Source organism: Calliopsis andreniformis, chromosome 2 (genome assembly GCF_051401765.1).
Source record: "Calliopsis andreniformis isolate RMS-2024a chromosome 2, iyCalAndr_principal, whole genome shotgun sequence".
Classification (NCBI taxonomy): Eukaryota; Metazoa; Arthropoda; class Insecta; order Hymenoptera; family Andrenidae; genus Calliopsis; species Calliopsis andreniformis.
In genome coordinates, this window is record NC_135063.1 from 8,309,184 (window position 1) to 8,328,560 (window position 19,377).

General features: G+C 40.2%; 1 long non-coding RNA gene across 1 annotated transcript; it reads left to right on the plus strand.

Annotated features, from left to right (window-relative positions):
* The first annotated feature begins 3,338 nt into the window (after positions 1-3,338).
* Positions 3,339-17,648, plus strand: LOC143188114 (uncharacterized). Its single transcript, XR_013003483.1, has 3 exons — positions 3,339-3,398; positions 16,412-16,470; positions 16,753-17,648. It is a non-coding gene; the product is annotated as an uncharacterized LOC143188114 (long non-coding RNA).
* Positions 17,649-19,377: the final 1,729 nt, after the last annotated feature.

The window sequence follows — 19,377 nt, forward strand, 5'->3', positions numbered from 1 at the left end:
TATATATGTATATATATGAAAAATACAGTGTCATGATGTCACGAATGTAGAGTGACAGTAGGGCTATGACGTCACTCATCCCTAGACGTAGGGTCAAGTCTGGCAACCATGCGTGTGCACGCGAGGGAAAGCAGGGGCGCGGAATTATCGCGGCCGAATCGGCAAGAGGACCCGTCCGAGGGGTGGTAATTCCTGGATTTATCGTCCCGCGAAATTTAAAGTGGATCGTCGGCAGTGGTCGTCCTAAGACGCCTCTCCTCCACCTCGACTTCATTTATTTCGCCTCCGCGTGACTCTCGCCGCAAGATAAGCGTGTCTTCTTTATTTCGACTCCTTCTTGCTACCCTTCCCCCCCGCGCCCCTTACTACTCGGTTCCTTTTTCAGTCCTTGTCCTCTTTTTCTTCTCGCCTCCACCTGTCGCGCCTCTTAGCGAAATTTCACCGGCTTATCTTCAGGGACGTTCTTCCGCCTGGCGATGAAGCACCGTCGCGGCACGTACGCAATTTTATCAGACGTGGATCGCGACAAATTTGCAGGCAGCAGGGCTCGGTCTCTATTGCGCGATTCGATGGCCTGTGAGTCCAGGCGAGGACATAGTTCTCTATGGGCATTGTTACCGGGGATTCGTATCTGCCTGATTTATTGCTTCTGATACATGGGCTGGTGTCGTTTGTCTGCCTCCGTGGAGATGAAGCATCGACGGGACGCCGATTAATTGAATTTTTTAGCGAATCCTGCTTGGCGCGGGTGGATAGGAAAACATGCGTTCGTTGAGAGGGGGTCTGTCGAGGATTGATCAAATGTTGAACTCACTTTGTGTAAAGCTTTTGGTGCTTGTTGGAGTTGGACAGGGTGGTGCTAGCTTATTTGTAGGCTATTTTGTTATCTGAGTATGTTTAGTTTTGGGGATGGAAGGGCTCAATGGGAAACAGGCATAGATGTGGTATATTAGTATATATATTAGAGATTTGAGGCTTTTACTGCTTGGCATCATAGAATTCTCATTGTTGAAGCTTTTGGGTGTAAACCGTGTCCAGTAGGAAGAGATTTCCCGACGTTCTGCTAGAATTGCAGCTGGCTTCTTCAGGGAGTCGAAAGACATATTGAAAGTTTCAGAATACTACAATGAGAATTGTAGTGTATATATGTTTATAGGAAAAGAAGTTTTAGGAAGAAGAATTTTCTTAGGAAATTTGGAACTGGATTATGCTTAATGAGTTTCACTGGCAGTGGTAACTGAATTATATGATAAATATGCCAACTACTATGAAATCTTATTTGATGCCTTATTATATCATTATCAGAATTAAGTATCGTATAATTAAAAATTTTAAACCTATCTAATAAAGAAGCAGTACTTGCATACATATTATAGTATTAAAATCTGATGAAATTAAGACGTGAAATTGCATTCAAATTGTATTGCAGACAATTTTACAAAATTCTTAATTTACATACTGTACACTTATTAAGTTTCTTTTTTAAATTTATTAAAGTATTTAACGTCACATCCACTTTGCGGTTTTTAGTCACTACAATAAAAATCTGCTAAATGTTATTTACAGTTTATCACGCCCTATCATCTATGGATGGATCCAGTATTTTCTTTGCCTCAAGTATTCATTTTTCTCAGTAAATTTGTTTCGCGTAATTAAAGGCATTATTACGTGTGTGTGCACGCTTCCTCGCCGCCCGTTTCCCTGATTTTCCCTGTTCGGGGGACACGCTCGTTAGTCGATTCGTTGGCCAATACAAGTGCAGGTCGTTGAAGGGAAAGAGAATGGGTAAAAAAGCCTCTGACGAGGTAATTATCGGCCGTCGTCTAGGGCCACCTTGCGATCGGTGCACGTGGACGCGCCTCCACGGATGCATTCTTGCACTCTGTTGCACCGCTAACAACGACCGCTACAAATTACAGTTTTCAAGCTGGAACGATGGCTGGCTTTGCATAAAAAATTATACGCCGTTTCGGAAGTAGGCTGCTTCCGGTCTCCTTGACGAGCCATCGCGTTTGGTGCACAGCTTGGACCCGCCTTTATGGCGGTGCGTGCATTTCTACTCGTAAACAATTTTTGTCTCTCATTAGGAGACACAGTAAAGGCTCGTTCAGAGATGGAAATTGACTGGTTTTCCATGATTTTCCCGCTGCATGAACGCAACAGATAGTCGCTCGAACAGTTTTCTCAGTTTACAATTATAGGAATTACGACCAGGACGTCACGGTGATTAAGGTGACGTCGTGAACGGAGTGAACTGAACGAGGAAATTACGGTTTAAATGGTAGCAGGCTGGGCGTTAAAGGAATTAATAATCTGGGGGCGACTGCTGACTCTTGTGAAATCGTGTGTGTCGAAAGTGAAACGCTGGGTGAGTTTAATGGGCTTTGGCAGGGGATTACGAATTACGATTGCGGTAAAAGAGAGTATGGTCGTGTGTGGTTTCTTTATTGAACTGTTGGTTTATTGGGTCATTGGTGTCTTTTTCATTTTGTTTGCGATGGAAGAATGGACAAAAGTTTAGAATTTATGATTTTAGTACTCCACGAGATTAAAATTCTACCTGTCTGACTAGTTGTACTTCAGTATCACTTCTTTTCGTCTAAAACTGACACTTTTCAAGAATCGTCTGAAAATCGAAATAAACAGCGTAAGGATTAACTCATACAGGTACTTATTATTTACTTCCCTGGTAATACAATCTACTCACTAAAATGAACAAAAATAGTTATCTGCCGCGTGGTTTAACATCCCCAATAAATTACAAGCAATGAAGTTAGCAAAGGAAATAAATTAATACTCAAAGGTTTAAATCTTTCTCGTGACGTCGGAAAATATCACGTGGGGCCAGAAAACGTTTAAACCTGAATCAAAAAAGAAGATACAATGTCTATAAGCAGAGCCATTTCCTTGGGCAGAGTGCAGCCAGTGGCCTGTAAGTGCCAATAAATTCATAAGGTTACAGGCGGAGCAGAAGTGTGTAAATGTCGAATTGAATCTCTGAACCCCTAAACGAGGGCTCGAAGTCCCGACTTCTAAGGTCCACGGATGCCGTCAGCGCAACAAACGTCCCAGTTTCTCGTCTGTCCGTCATTAAACACGGGCGACCATGGGTCTACCGCGATGTAATAAATATAGACGAATGGAAATGGAGATCATATGCATGTGCGTCTGGTGGCACCGAGCACAGCCTCCCCGAAGACGCTTTGATCTATTCCTAGTACGGCAGCACTTCGTCCACCTACAGAATTTACGAAACCGTCCCCCTGTGCCTCGTAAGCTGGACTTCCAAATGATCGTAAATCATTGCCTTCTGCCCTAAACCGACGCTAACGGGTCCATAAACTTGCCTGCAACTATATCCATCCAGTGTGAGGGCAGAAGAAGCGAAATGTCTAACAGTAAGTGGAGAGACTCGACTCTGTACAGAATCGTTTGTTTAATTGTTGCGGAAGTTATATAATTTTGTCTAATGATGGAACATGTGTATATATCGTTGGTGAAACAATTGGTGGTCTATTCGGGTCGTGAAGTTTTGTAATTTTTGGTTCAGTTTTGTGCTTTTCGTGTTATGTGATTTTCATCGGTATATGTGGAAATTTTAAGAGTATACATGATTAATATAACAGGTCATTGTGTACTTAAACGAGGGGATTTTTATTTCCCTTAGTTTAGAAAATAATTTCAGACTTTTAAGTGTGTTAGTGAATATATTTTTTATGCTTTATCTTCATTTAGTTTAGTTGAGAATAGACATTGGAAGTTTGATAAATTGAAGAACAATAGATCTACGTACTTTTATTTATTCATAGAAAATAGATTAAAGAAATACCATTTAGTAATAGAAAACTAATTTTTCTTCAGATAAGATACTATGCACATACATTGGAACTGCATTAAATTGGCAATTATTAAAATTATAGCTGTAGTTCGTGACCACTTCATCAACCGAAAGAGTACTTTTAGATAAAGTTAATAACCTGTGAAGTTAACATGTTACTTGTTACGATATTGAAAATAAATTCTCAAGAAAGCTTGAAAAGAAGCAATTTGAATATCAATGTATGTCTCAAAATGAATACTGTAATGTAGCTATGCTTCCAATATGAAAGAATATGATAATATAAAATACATATTTCATACTTAATGTCAGAAAATTACTTGGTCGGTGCAAGCTACACGACATTTAGGAGAAAGTCTCACGTTCTTACATACTGTCAATAAATTTCGCCTAATAACTGAATTCAATTTCGTGAGCAGTGTCAAGTATCAGATTCAGCACCTGCTATCACTCTGGATACGTCTGAATTTATGAGTCATTTCGCGAAACACCGTACATAAATTTTTCCATGAATTCAGTTTCCTTCGTCCAAAATAAAAAATACTTTCCATCTACATTGCAGTACCTGCTATAAAATATGTTTTATAGCTGAATGAACAGCATGCGATGTCTTTCTTAATCGTTTTACGTTACCTTCTTTTTGGAGTAACGTAGCATAAAAATAGTCCCATTTACGAAAATTGTCTTCCATACGTAGTGATATAATGGGCGCAATTTTGCAACCTACTAGCCATTATTAATCAATATTTAAATTACGTCAGCTCTCGTTACACGTTCAACACGCTAATCGTTCTACGGAACTTGTTTCGTTATGAAGGATCAATCAAGTTGCACCTTGGTTGCAACTCGATCGCTTTATAACCGCCTGCGTCGCCACTTTATATTCCATTCACGAGTAAGGTTGCGGTCTGCTGGGTGGAACAATAAATTGTTCCCCGCGAAATTGTTATCTCGTGCTTAATTAGCGACTATCAAGGCCAGTAGTTATTTCCTGAAATATTATACGCAGGATGTCCTTCAAATCAATTTTATTACGGCTCTTTTGGTAGCGATGCGCTGGACAGATTAATTCCAGTCGCTACTTATACATGTGATCCAGTACGAATCGATCGATTGTAAATTCAATCAGTTAGCTACAAATGTGCATCTTGATAAGATGATTAGTAATGAATAATCATGAAGAAACTCGTAGCAGAATCGATTGCATTTATGTTAGCAATCTATTAACCCAGATAAGGTAGCTGTAGATCTTATTGATAGTATCATGTTACATGATTAATGTAAATGCTACACGATTTGATATATATTTATACCTCTGCGTAAATCTGCGACTAAGTTTCATCCTGTGCTTGGGCCGCTATTTCTGCATCGTGGAAACATTTTACGACTGCTAGTTCAATTTGTATCCCTTCTGTCTTCTCTCTTTCTCCGGTCCCTCTGCACTGTGTTCACCAAGAGAGCGATTCGCGACGTCACGCAATATTCATTAATAGCTGCGCTGCGTCCTCGCTGTAACATCCGCTAAACACGACCACCAATAGCGATGATTCTATTCAATTAACTCAGGGCGTCACCGTTGCAAATCTCCGTCGAGTAATTCCATCAATGTCGTCACTGTTTTGCGTTGAATTGTGCAAGGAAGATTTGCTAGATTTACACGCGCCTGCTGCAGTCAGCTCTCGCAGAGCTCTATTAAATCGGGGAAAGGATTAGCGACGGATCATTGTCAAAGGAACTCTAACGCTTTGTTTATCTACGGATTGAACTTTCAGGAGCTGATTTTCAGAGGATTGGGATTCGTGTTACTAGGGATTGAGAATAACGTTTCAATTTGACACTTATACTTTATGCAGGCAAATACATCTTCTCACACTCGATTCGCTTTAATAATTTTATTACAAGGCTGGTAAGAATTTTGATTAATTTTTAGATTTTGTTACTGTTAGACTTCTTCTTATACCTAGCACTTGTAAGCAACTGATTATGATTTCTATATCTTGGACACAAGTTAGCAGTACTTATATGTACTAAAAGTAGAAATTTAGAATAAGTATACTTATTTGGTTACCTTTCAAATCATTACTTCGCGAGTCTTCTTAACTAATCAGCTGAACAGTGAAAGAACATTGATAGTTCACTATTTATTCGACTATTTTAAATTAATTTTAAATCAGAGTTGCGCCAGCTGAAACAGTATTCAGATCCCTCGAATCCCGAATCAGATCCCATGTTCAAAGAGGAAAAAGAATCAGCTGTTGACAAGTGAAGCGATCAATCTACCAATCTGCGAAGGACCACCTCAGTAGGTGACCAATCCATTAAACGATGCACTCCGTGTACAGGCTGGTGCCCTCTCGTTCGCACGACGGCTCATCAAGAATTTCAAATGATGGATATATTACCACCATTTGTATTATTATCGTCAGCAACGAGCGTCACCGATAAATTACTAGTAACTGGCCAACAATGTCGTCGTTATCGTCGCCTCTAATTTAAACGTTATTAACCTCTGCGTTCTCCTCGCCGTTGGGACGACTTAACGATGACAGGTTGAGAGATACGAATAAGCGGGCCATGACAGTGATCGAGTCGGTGCAGGGGAACACCTTTCGATAGGTATCGAGTATTAACGAAGTCAATAGGGCAAAAGTCTGTCCTGGGCCAGGACAGGACGATAACCGACGCACGTCCGTCTGTTCGTTTGCTGACCGTACGTCCTCCAATGGGATGCCATGCTGTCAGTGCGAGGAGCAGGTGCGACGGTGACTTGCCTTCTCCCCTCTGCCCACGGACGTATGTAGGTATAATTACGCTCGCGCGCACCTACGTACTCCTGTTCTATCCATCACGCCTGCTCTAGCATCGTTTCAGCTCACCCTACGATTGCTGGATCTATTAGCAGCTATATGTTACGATACGCGTACGTCCATGGTATTCGATTTTGATTGTAACATTACAAATGCACGCTAGTGAAGATGTCTGGAATCGGTTCCACGTGCTTCTTTCTTGTAGGTGATTGGGTAGATTGATGAGGTATTTGAGGTTGCGAGGCTAGGGTTTTATGGGCTGTGTATATACAGGGTGTTCAACAACAGGCGTCAGGAATTTTGAAGGGGGACTCTATGTGCTTAAATAGGACAGAAATTAAGAATGACAAAATTTGGAACTTTGTTTCATAGTTAGTAATTGTTGCGAAAGTGTGTCTGACTTGGGACTCATTCTACTGTCACCGTGCATCAAGCAGGTCAGACATATGCCAGTAGAACAAGCCTCGAGTCAGACACATTTCACACACATTCTAGACATTTGTTCAACAGTTAATAATTAGAAAACGAAGCCTGAAATTCAGTTTCATCCTTCTTCATTTTTGTCTTATTTTAGCAAGTAGAGTCGCTCATTCAAATTTCTCACGCTTGTCGTCGACCATCCTCTATAAACTATTGGAACATTCTTGTGTGCCAGCGTGAAAATTGATGCCTTCGTAATTTTTATTTCTTTTTTATACTCAACATTTGTACTTATTAATAAATCAGAGTACACGGCCATGAACTGACCCGACGCAATAACAAACGAACGCATCGTTTGCAGGTATGAAGAGCATTTATACGTGATGCAGGAATGACGGACCCTCCATCCTGGTGCATCCGTACCCTGTACTTACCTCAATTCTCCTCCCCACGCTATTTTCGTTTCGATTCGACCGTATCACGTACGCACGGTGCACTCGACTCGCTTGATTTCTTTTTCATTTATCCGATGATGAACCGTGGAATAACTTAGGTGGATGATTTATAGGTGGCCACGATCGAGCGGTTTAGACGTTCGTGTCACTCGGCGAAATTAATACTTGGTTGTCCCTGGCGAGGCTGAATGATACTCAGCGAGAGAAATTATTAATTACTATACGCAAGTATGAACGAACGCATGCGCCCTGCACGCCTGCACGCGAAGAGTGACATGGAACAGAAGGTTGTAAGGAAAAGAGATTAGTAATTTGTAGTAGAATGCTGGAAACTGTTGTGAGTCCAAGGGTTAGCCAAGGGTTGGTATTAACGCTAATCCTAGATAAAAAGTCCTAGACAAAAATAGGAAATAGCTAGCAAGTAATAGTGATGATATTGAGAGGAGTAAAGTGTAGAATAGCGTGACAAGTACTATTTGTGTCCCATGAGAAGTCCCTGGAAAAGTATGAAAACCAATGTTTTCCAAGGGACTTCTCATGGGACACAAATAATAGATATGTAGGCACCAACAAAACTGGTTTGTAATGCATGTGAATTATTATAGAAAACATCACAGAAATATCAATGGTGAAGTATGAAAGTATCACTGACTCCGTTCAGATAGCAAACATGATTTATGTTGAAAAATAAGGCAATTTAAATAGTCACAGAGCTCTTCTATGCCCAGAAGTCACATACCCTATCCAGTATACATGTACAGATTAGTGGGGTAGATGGGAAGAATGAGAGAGGCAGATCGAACATCTTCGTTTGGGCGTTGCGACGGAGTTATTTGCAATGGTATGCATATATCATTTATGCATGACACGCAGATACGGTCGGGTGTTTGTGCGCGTGCATGATAGTGGACGCATCCATCTGCATATCTAGCGCGTGTGGGTATCGTATTATGGTCACTCCTCCGTGTGACAAATATGTACATTTTTCCTTTCGTTTTATTTTCGTTACTCGTATTTCTTTTTCGCTGGTAGTTTGTATATGAAGCAGGTGAACTATTAAATATGTTAAACTCTGTAGTTCAGTGTCTCATGGTTGAAAAATAGTTTATAGACCTCAAATTCGTTAAAGGGAAGGTGGGAGAAAGAAGGATACACTAATATCTAGAAATCTAGCCTACACCTCTAGTCCCTAGGATACTAGAAAGTAGATAGAAGAATAGAATGTCTGGATATATTGGCTACTCCCCTAGTCCCTAAGAAAGTAGAAAAAAGGGTACAATAATATTTAAAAATTTAGCCTATTGCCCTAGTCCCTAGAAAAATAGAAAGAAGGATGCACTAATATCTGGAAACCTAGCCTACTCCCCTAGTCCCTAGTCTTTTCCTCAAATCCTTACTACAATATTTATACTCAACACATGAAAGTACATAGTAACATAGGTATATCCTAGATTGTTTTCCTCTGCTATTCAAATATCAGATTGAAATTTACAAGCACATTTCGCATAATCAGTTCCTCAAATGACCGACTGCCCACCCCATCTATGACCTCACCATTGTCCAAAGGGGATCCGTTTCTACCAGCAACGCCATTCGAACGCAATCACTCCGATCGAATTTACGTATTGTACAAACGCGGAAACGCACGTCCCTTATCTTCTTTTAATTCATTAACCCGTCCATGGGATCACCGACTCCCGCAACGCCTCCATTACTGCGTATATTCACGTCAGCCTTTACAGCGCATTTACAAGTCACGACACGCGGGGGTTAACGTTATGCAACGACCCGCCGGCTATCTCCTTGCGTATGTCCGTACGCGTACCGCACTAATTCTCACACTAATTCTCGCACTAATTTACCCGTGATCCGGATACGCATTCGCATGCATCAAACCGTACACCGCGCGGGTACTCAACACGGACGAGGGATCCCCGTGTATCTCTTCTGGTGCCGTGAACACAATACACTCTCGTGTGAGTGCGTAGATCGCATGCACGAGCCACACACGGCAGCGAGTACCACGACGGGCACGTAGATTGCCAACGCGGATGATTTGAATCCCCTTCGACGCGATCGCGCACGCTTCTGTTTATCTGTCGGTACTGGGTGGTCCATTCGTCATAAACGATTTTTCGCTGCCCGATTCGCGTCCCATTGCTATTCCATGTGTCGACGTGGTGGCTGGCGTGTTTCATCAGGGACACCTGGAGTCTTGGAGTACCTACTACGATCTTTGACGACAATTTGCTGGTAGAGGAACAGCTGAAGAATCGATTTCGTTGGCTGGTTGATGTTCTGGGGAATCGACCAGGACTTGGAAAAAGGTTTGGAACCAGAGAACGTACTTGAGTCTACATGCTCGGGCAAGAGATAAGAGAGACTCATTGGATTTAGCTCTGAGTTCTTCTGTTTTATCTTTGAGGGAATTTAACTTAACAAGGGTTCTATTGAACATGGGTATGGTATTGCATAGCACATAGGAAATGTACAGGCAGTATTATATTTGTGCTGCGCGTACTTTAAGATGAGTAATGGCTGTGAAAGCTAAAGAATCGAAATTAATAGTGAATGAGGACTTGATTAATTGCATCGTTTTAAGGTAACAGTCAAACATTGACTCTCGATTTCTGAAATATTTCGCTTAAGTAGTACCAGTAACTCCTTCACTAATCATTACTGTCGTTCTAGTAGATAATTCCATTATTCTTCAGACATGAGATTGTATACGTATATGTATTGAGAACTAGCCCTTAGTTGGTATGATAAAGTCACGCTATTTCCACTAACTTAATTTTGTACATTTATTATGAAACATGTCTATTAATAACGTCCATTAATAGGGAAACTAATAAAACGAAAATCATGAATTTGCAGTATGTTCAAACACAGACACCATACTAACTAAAAGCTAATATTGAATCATTTCCATTAAATGCTATTACCCAGAAACCCAACAATTAAATTCGTGTAAAGCTAACATTGTCTCAAGACTATTATCCCAGCATAAATTGCTAAGTAGACACACAGTAATCAAGCACTCAGAAATTCGCTCCATAATTAATCACTGCAGTCAGGGATTTATCCCTGTTCCACTTGCTTCAGACATCGAAGTCGCATCGGAATTATTCATCTAGGATCAATGGTCTCACCCTCTATATTGCGGTTCCGCGTGTCATTTTCTATGCATACGAAGGCGCGTACTTACACAGAACCGCGTGCGTCATGTACACGGAGACCTAGGAGGGTATGCGTGAAGGTACATAGGTGTGGGTGAAGGTACATAGATGTGCGCGCACACGCTCGTGGATTCATGCATCCAGAGAGATACGCATCGTCCACGATATTGTTGTCTTCCGATTACATCGGACAATGGGTCCATTTCCGGAAGTGGAGCGGAAATTGTACCTCCCAGCATGGGCGTGATGGTGTATGCGGGTGGACGCAAGCGCGTTGCGTGGCGTCTTCGAGGGGGACGTAATTTTGGCCACCGCGGACGTCGGTCGAAAGGGAAACCGGAAATTGAATGGATTCGTCACCTGCGAGTGCGTATTAACCTAACGAACCGTGCTAATCCTTCTGCTTGCTAAATGACTCTGCTACTAATTGAACAATATGGATCGTCGACAGGTAGATCCTTTCTGGAGCGTCCTAGAATCCTTTTGGAAATCTGATGGGACATATCAGGGCTCTAATTACTCATTTGGATTCAGTTGTCGGTTTAAATGATTGTGAGGGATCTGTTCTAGTGATGAGGAAACAGACCGAACTCAAACTCACTTTGTAAGTTTGTAAAGTGACCAAAAATGTTCGATACAAATGCAAAGTATTTGATAATAGGTGTCAGAAATTTTAAAGAGTGATTCTACGGGTTGATGTAGGATGAAAATTTAGAATGATGAGATTGTATGTAGGGTTTCGTTTCGGAGCTGGTAGTTATTACAAAAATTGCTAAAGTTTGCTTGAAATATGTCTGACTCGAGACTTATTCTACTAATTCTGCTCTATCGTAACTAGTTTATGCCAGTAGAATAAGTCTCAAGTCAGACAGATTATACACATCTCATGCTACATTTTAGAAGCTTTTTCTTTAGACAATCCTGTCATTCTTGATTTTTGTTCTACTTTAACATGTAGAAATACCCCTTAAAGTTTCTGACACTTGTTGTCAAACACCCTGTACATTTTTTTATTGTCACTTGTTCCTATTGAAGGGATGAAAACACTTATGACACCTAAACATCTGCAAACTATACTTAGGTACTATTCTCACTCGTCTTCAAGACATCGAACTTACGTATTCCAAACTACCACCTCCAGTCACAGCAGTCAAATACCCCTCAAGATCTCAACATTCGATAAAGTTCCTTCTAAACATCGAGCGCGATTGCCTCGCTATCACACGACTCCTCAACGAAAATCGAGAGACTGGTCGCGAAAAGAGCGAAACGCTGTTCGAGCCTTGTACAGCATTAGCTGGCGGCGCGATGTGACGAACTGTTAAACAGGGATGGCCTTCATTCTCGGTGCAGCGAGTCGCGACACACGAGGAATGCGACTTTTTCGCGGGCAGACAAAGGATCGCCTGGCGTTGAGCCTCGATTCGAGTTTGCATAATTTATTCTCATAAACTCGGAAGCCCTGGCGTTGGCCTTTGAACGAAATAAAGACATCGCCGCGGTCTTTCTCGCGGCTGTGCATACGTTTGCCTCCGCGAGCGCGGCAGAAAGTCCCCACGACCGTCGCCGCGTGCCATTTATTAGCAATTGTAATGAAACGCCTGTTGCAATGGATAATTTAGAGTTTCTTTCGTAACAGTTTAGAGCAGTTGAAACCTGTGCTTCTTGGTTCCCGTTCGCGAGTTTCACCGCCGACACGGTTGTTTACAGGCCACGCCAGCCAAGCTCTCGCCGAGCGGACACCGTCTAATGGCACTGCAAATAGTTTCTATTGAATCAGTGGATCCCTGCGCGGCCATCTCTTGCTTAGAATTTCCTGCGTGCTTTCGCGTCTCCCGCGCGCACCGAGGCGCCTCGAAAGCGCAAATTTCCTGCCCGCCTATTTGCCATCCCATTAAAGCCAATGAAGGCGCGTCCTTTTATTTTGCCATGAAACTGTCTGCCTGTAAGCGCTGGCCCGCGCGCGACGACCCGAGGAGCAAAGACCTTTGCATACGATTCCATGTTGGAGCGATTGTCTAGCGTAGGTACAGACAGTTGGGAAAGTGCGATTCTTGTGTTATCGATGATTATATGTTAGTAGTGTCTGCTGGGTGGGTGGGCTTTTAATTTATTGTCGGTTAGAGCGGGCTGATATTTTCTGGTTTCACGTGGATCGATGCTGAGGTTTGGGTCGTGGAGCAAAACAAAGTACTAACTCGTTTAGAATTAGCAGGTGTTGCTATTTTACTATTTTTTTTCTTGCGATGCTAATTTATGAAATTTATTATTGCTAGAGGGTTCTCGATACACTCTCATATACTTACTTGCATTAATTACTTGATACAGTTTCCCAGTGTCTAAATATAGCCAGTCAACTACCGAGTTATGTATCTATTCCACTTTTTGCATACAGAAACTGTCTCAATTTGCAATCGAAAATTCTGATGCATAACGAGCTCTATTTTATCTAGCTTGATTAATTACTCCCTCAGGTAGATCGCTGACAAGGACCGAGTGGTATTAATTACTGGTTCAGCTTACTAGAAACTCGAACTTGGTACTAATTTATAAGTTTATCTTTTCTGGTCACGATCCTGTTTCACTCTTACAGGTTCTTTGCGCTGCCCTCTCAGGAAAGTTATTACCCACGAAAAGAGGATTGTCTAACGAAAAAGAGAAGGCAGAGAAATAGGAGCCACACATGCGGCAATGCTCGTGCAATCCCAAAACCGTAAATATAATCAGGGCGCAAGATAAACGATTACCGCGCGATAAATTTATGCCTTCGACGTTAATATCGTCCATGATAATTAAACACGGAAGAAAATTGTACGGGGATGTGTTTGATTAATGCGCGCGGCTGGTACGGCTATCGATGACGATTCATTATCCTCGAGGAACACCGTGGGCATACGCGACATCAGGGTCCCGTAGAATGCGAGGGTGGGCCGTTCTCGTTTATTTTCCGTGGCAGGAAGGGGATCAGGTATAATTTGAGGCAACGCCACGCCTTCCGTTGCCCGTGCACCTCGTGACTGCATCGTGAATCGCACGGTAGCGTTAATAACGCGGCCGCGTGAAATATAATAATTGCCGTATTATAATTTACTCGGGACGTGAGTGAACGTGGCCTCGCTGCTTCCTTCTCTTCCGCGAGACGTTTCCGCGATCAACCGGTTCTGTCTGCCCCTTCGTTGCAACCTGAACGCCTTAATTATTTGCAAATCGAACTGGACTGTTCGTCGGTGCCTCTAGATGGAATTGATACTGGTCAAAGTGATGTTTAATCGTTCGTACGTTGTTGTAGGAGCTCTGGATTTATAGTCAGAGAGTTTTAGAATTTATGTATCTACGTAATTGTATGAATATTCTTGTTTTATGTGAACATTCTTCTTTTATCTCTTCTTCGATTATGTGTCTATTATGTTACTGTTGTATAGAGATGTAGATTTTTATTTAAGTTTCTGTAGGATAGAAGGGAAGGAAATGTAGAAGGAGAATTTTTTTATTATTTATACCTTATAAAAATGGACGAAAGTTTTCTTCTCTGAGTCTGTCAAAATCTGAACCTGATCAGTATATCTTTTTAGATGATACGAGGCTCTCAAAAATCGTCATTTCAAATTCTGAATTCTTTCTTAAAATTACGCCCAATTGTGATGACACTTTACCATACGACATACTCTTCATACAGAATTTAAAAATTCTGTGATGCACTTAGACACTTGGTAAATGAACAACTATCTAGTAACTCCAAATAAGCCCATACCGCTGACCCAAAAAATTCGTACCTATCTCAATATCCCAGTTCTCATCTCAACATCGCAATAGGCATTCAGTTCGTTAAACCAAGCGGTCTCACACAGGGGAAGTGACTACCGCAGTAACAGGTCCCAGGAATCCAGCAGGAAACCATCTTCCAGGTAAATCAAGTCGAATCTAGCAAGGATCCTGATTCTCACGAGCTGTCATACCCAAGAGACATCGTTGCACGCGCGTTCCACCGTGATTAGAGGCCAGTTAGAATTTCATCGGCAGTCCCTGTCCGGTGACCTTCGAGGCAGGACTTCGGCTCGACGGTGAACCATGCGTCCCGCATCCGGCCATTTCTTTGGTTTCCCTGCTGTCAAAGCTATCTCCCTTCTGTCTCCCGATTAGCGCACCGTGCGAGCAATAAATTGCCTCTAACACGCGGTCAGCACGGTGCCAAGGGATGCGCCGTGTACATGATGCACTCGAGCATACACCGTCGTTAATGCGTGCATGTTTGTGCAGGCGGCATATGCGCAGAAAGCACGTAGGATTGCGTGAAATGTAAACAACTGCGGACGCTCGGTATCGTCGATAATTGGCGTAATCACCTGTAAACAAGTAGTTTATCTTGTCATTATGGATTTACCGTGGCGCAGATGGCTAATGAATAGCGCAACGCAACGCTGCAACGGATTCCGTCCGGCGCAGACCCCAGAACGCATCCCTTCCTCGCTGTTTTTCCCTGTACGCGATTCATTTGCGCCCAGGTGAACCGTATCTTGCCAGTTACTCCGTTTGAAATTTATAGACGCCGCGCTTAATTGATACCTGGACTCGATGGGTTCACGCCGAGCAAAAATTACGGGGCATAGGACTGGTCTAATAGTCGGACCGAATGAAGTAGAGTTGTCGATTGGGGGAGTGATTTAGGAAGATTTCAGGTGACTGTTGGGTCTCTCGTTTTCTGAGTTCTCGTTGAAAAAGAGAATGTGGAGGTTAAGTGTATTTGGAATTTAGAAAATTTATGATTTTGTTGTTTATAAGTACCTGTAAATTAGCCATGAATATTTTTCGTATTGAAGCTTGAGTTAGTATGAGGTTCAATTCATCCTGGTAAAGGGTTGATCGTTCCCAGGGACAGGACCTCACAAGCCACAGTATTATAAATTAAAAAAAAAGAAAATACCAAGCATTTTTAGTTTTCAATTATTTCTTTTATATCTCAGGGTTACAGAATTCCCAAAAGCAGTAAATAATTTCAACTTTCTGATCAGAGTTTTTGAATTTTATATTTTGCTTCCGTTTTAAAGATAATCGACGAGCAACTTTGTTACTCGAATAATGTTATCCAAGTAAAGCATGAGGTACACGATAATCGTGTAATAAAGTGTCTACTGTAATTACAGAAGGTCGGTACATTTTTGCGTTTCCACGAGATCCCAAGGAGGGTATAGTGTTTCGAAATTACAACTATGTTGTTCATCGAGCAAGAAGAGGCAGCTACTTTGTGCGAAAGGTTAACGGAATCTTGAATGACGCAACCGACATGACAAAGGAGTATTTTTAATCAGAAGTTGGGTATGAAACTATAGATTTCGGAGGAAGGCCGCCCTTTTAAGATGATCGTAAAGGTAACTTCAGCTGAGGTCCACGAGGCCCCGAGGAGAGTGACTTACATGTGAGAGGAGCGGCAGCCCTCCGGTTCCATTGCGGCGCAGCGGCTGATTCGAAATCTGCGCAAGATTAAATTTAATCGAAATTGCCGTCTTGAATTTCTTTCGCAGACCACACGGGTGTAATGTAATCTCATACTTCGGTCGAATCTTTCCTTGCTTCCTCCCCTCGACTATAACATCTTCCCATTCTTGCTCTACATTCTTCTTTCCTTCATGCTTCCTTTCCTTTGCTCTCCCTTTCCCCCTTGCCTCCTGCGAGCATAGTTTCTGAGCGAATTGTGATCGAGTTTCTCAATTTCAGTGAACCCAACGCACAGTGTCCAGTCCCAGCGCACATAAAATGCATGGTCGTAAGCTTAAGTAGGTACTGTTATTCTGAACCATGTTATAGATTCAAAATAGCAAGTTTTTTTAGATTTTCGTACAAGTGAAAATGCATTTTCATTCATGAAAATAAATTTCGATAGGGATTTTCATTGTACAATTTTTTTCGACTTTGGGTATTCCGTAGTTTATTCTAAATGATAGAAATGTTCAGAAAGCAAACCAAATCGTACATTGTGTTCCCACTGCAAGTACTGACAAGCGCTTTCATCGAAGCCTGTACATTAATCCAGCCCTGCGTAATTATTGATTGCGTAGTGTCATATGGGGTGGTCCAATAAATGTTGCTGTCTCTCACACACACACAAAATCGCGAACGCGGAAATACGAAACTCATTGCGGGGCGGTCGTGTGCACGTACATCGTGCTTGTCTATTATTGTACAACGAGCATAGAACCGAAGCTGGCTGTTATTCGGGGTCGATTGGCCGCGGTGGACTCTTGGAATGGAATATTCGTTCGATGAAACCTGTGAAAACGGAACAAACGGTAAGGGAGAGAAATGGAACTCGCGGGAAGAGAAAAATTCTCTTTTAACAGAGATGGAATAACACTTTTATTCTTGTGTAGTTCAATTGAAAATGAATTTTTGTTTGTTTCTGGGGAATTTTGAGGCTGCATTAAAGTTTTATTATTCATTTTTGTACAACTACACTGGCAACTTCAATACTACTTTAAAGTAGACATTATATTTTCTTATGGCATGATAACGTTTCAATCAGCATACTCATAAACGCATAAAAAAGAGTTATTCCTCTAATGATATATTTAATATTGACATGATGATAAGAGAAAATTATTATAATGGTACTAGCAGTGGAGAATGTGGAAGAGGAAAAGAGAGGAAGTAGTGGTGAAGTATTCCAGGAAAGGAAGAAATAGCTTCCATGTAATTACAGTTTGTACCAACAATGTGTTCCCCTCTTTAATGACTACTTGGTTCACATTATAATTACTTGTCAATCATCGACGGGTATAATTTTGTTTTGTATTGATTTCACGTTAATGCATAGCAAATTGAGGAAATTGAACGTCCATATACAATATTTCTATTATGGCCATTAGCGTGTATGCTGTTGTCACATTAATCTTTTAATAAATTAACTTGTCACTAATTGCTATTAGTACTTACAAATTGCAATCACCTGGAATCACTGTGCATTTCACATATGTGATTAGATTGTAAAGGCTTACATAAATGTGTATTTTTATAAAACATAAATAAAAAGATATATTATTTAGCAGCTAATTTGTAGTTTTCTATATTTAATTCAAAAACATGATAGATAAATTATTTATACAAGATTGACCCTTGATCGAAATTCGTCTGACATTTTTATGACGTTATGAGATTAAAAAGTAAGATTAAAGTGAGATTAAAAAGTATACATTGTATATAGTGGTTGTCTCGTATTACTACGAGAATAAAACGATTACAATTCAATATCGAGTATTGTTTAAATAAATTCGTAAGAGATTCTCTGGAGTTAATCTGGTTTAGTCCAAATAATTTGAATCTGCGCGCCACAACTGCGCAATTGCGATCTGCGCAAGACATGACGCGACAAACGTGCAGTCGATTACATAATGCAGAAGGAATAGGACGTAATCTGACTTCTAAAGCCATTTCAGTAGGAAAAAATGTTTTAAACTAGACGTAAATTATGTAAGTTTATCATAAATGGGAGCTTAATGCCTGTATTTAGTCTTTGGAATGCTACGAAGGAAAAATATGCTAATAACCAAGCAATTTCTGTCAAGCATGATAGCTGGGATTGTTCAAAATTTCAACCGCCATTTTACTGGGTTTGTATCGCACAAATTTCTAACTTTTATAAATAAAATACAATAATATTTTTAAAGGATAAATTTTTAGAAATTTCTTTTGTTCATAATTAGTAAATATATTAATCTGATATTGCATAAAACAAATTATATAAGGTTTATTCAAAATTGAAATAAAGAATATCAATTTGAATATTCTTCATTTAAGATTCATACATAGATTGTTGAATAAAATACTGATTTATATTATACAAATATCAGAAGTTTCAAACAATGAGACACTTTTGTTAATTCTCATTTGAAAATCTGATGTATAAAAACCATTCTTAGAATATTAACTATTGTATGCGATAAGATTTTATTCAAGTTTTGATTTAATAGTAAGCATGGAAAGGGAAAGATATGAAACTGAGAAAGGGGATTAAATAGAATAAATGTAGAGATAAATCTGAGAAAAGGTAATAAGATGAATTAAGAAAGGAAAAAAGGTTGTTACATGAAGTTCTGATCTTATATATCTTTTAAACTAAAATATTAGTAGACTGATATTTAGCAGATATTTATATAAATTTAGATTCTTATTAACATGATTGAAGTAATTGAAGATAAATATAAGTTTATTTCACCTTCTAAATTTCTTAACGTATACCACTTTGTACATTTAACTTTTACAATAATGCATGTATTTAGGCAGTCTATTATGAGTATCAAATGATATATGTTTTATAATGTAGTAGATCACTATTTTTAAAAATAAGAAAGAACAGAGTACATATTGATCTAATTCTGCTTCAACTCTATTGTTCACTTGAGTATTCTTTATAATTTTTTATTTATTAATATATGAAACTAGAGAAATGGAATACAATAAATTGAACCATAAGAATAGAAAAAGGAAAGGAGCATGTATTTGCATAAAGATATGAACTTATGTATTATTTTTTCTTCATTTTCATAGTTATCAATTCTATTGTATAAAGTGAAACAATAATTAATAAATTCCTAGTTATTTTTACAAGCTGAACACTGTATTTCAAAATAAGAAAATACATAAATTACTTGAATTTTGTTCTTTCTTAATTTATGAATAATTATTAG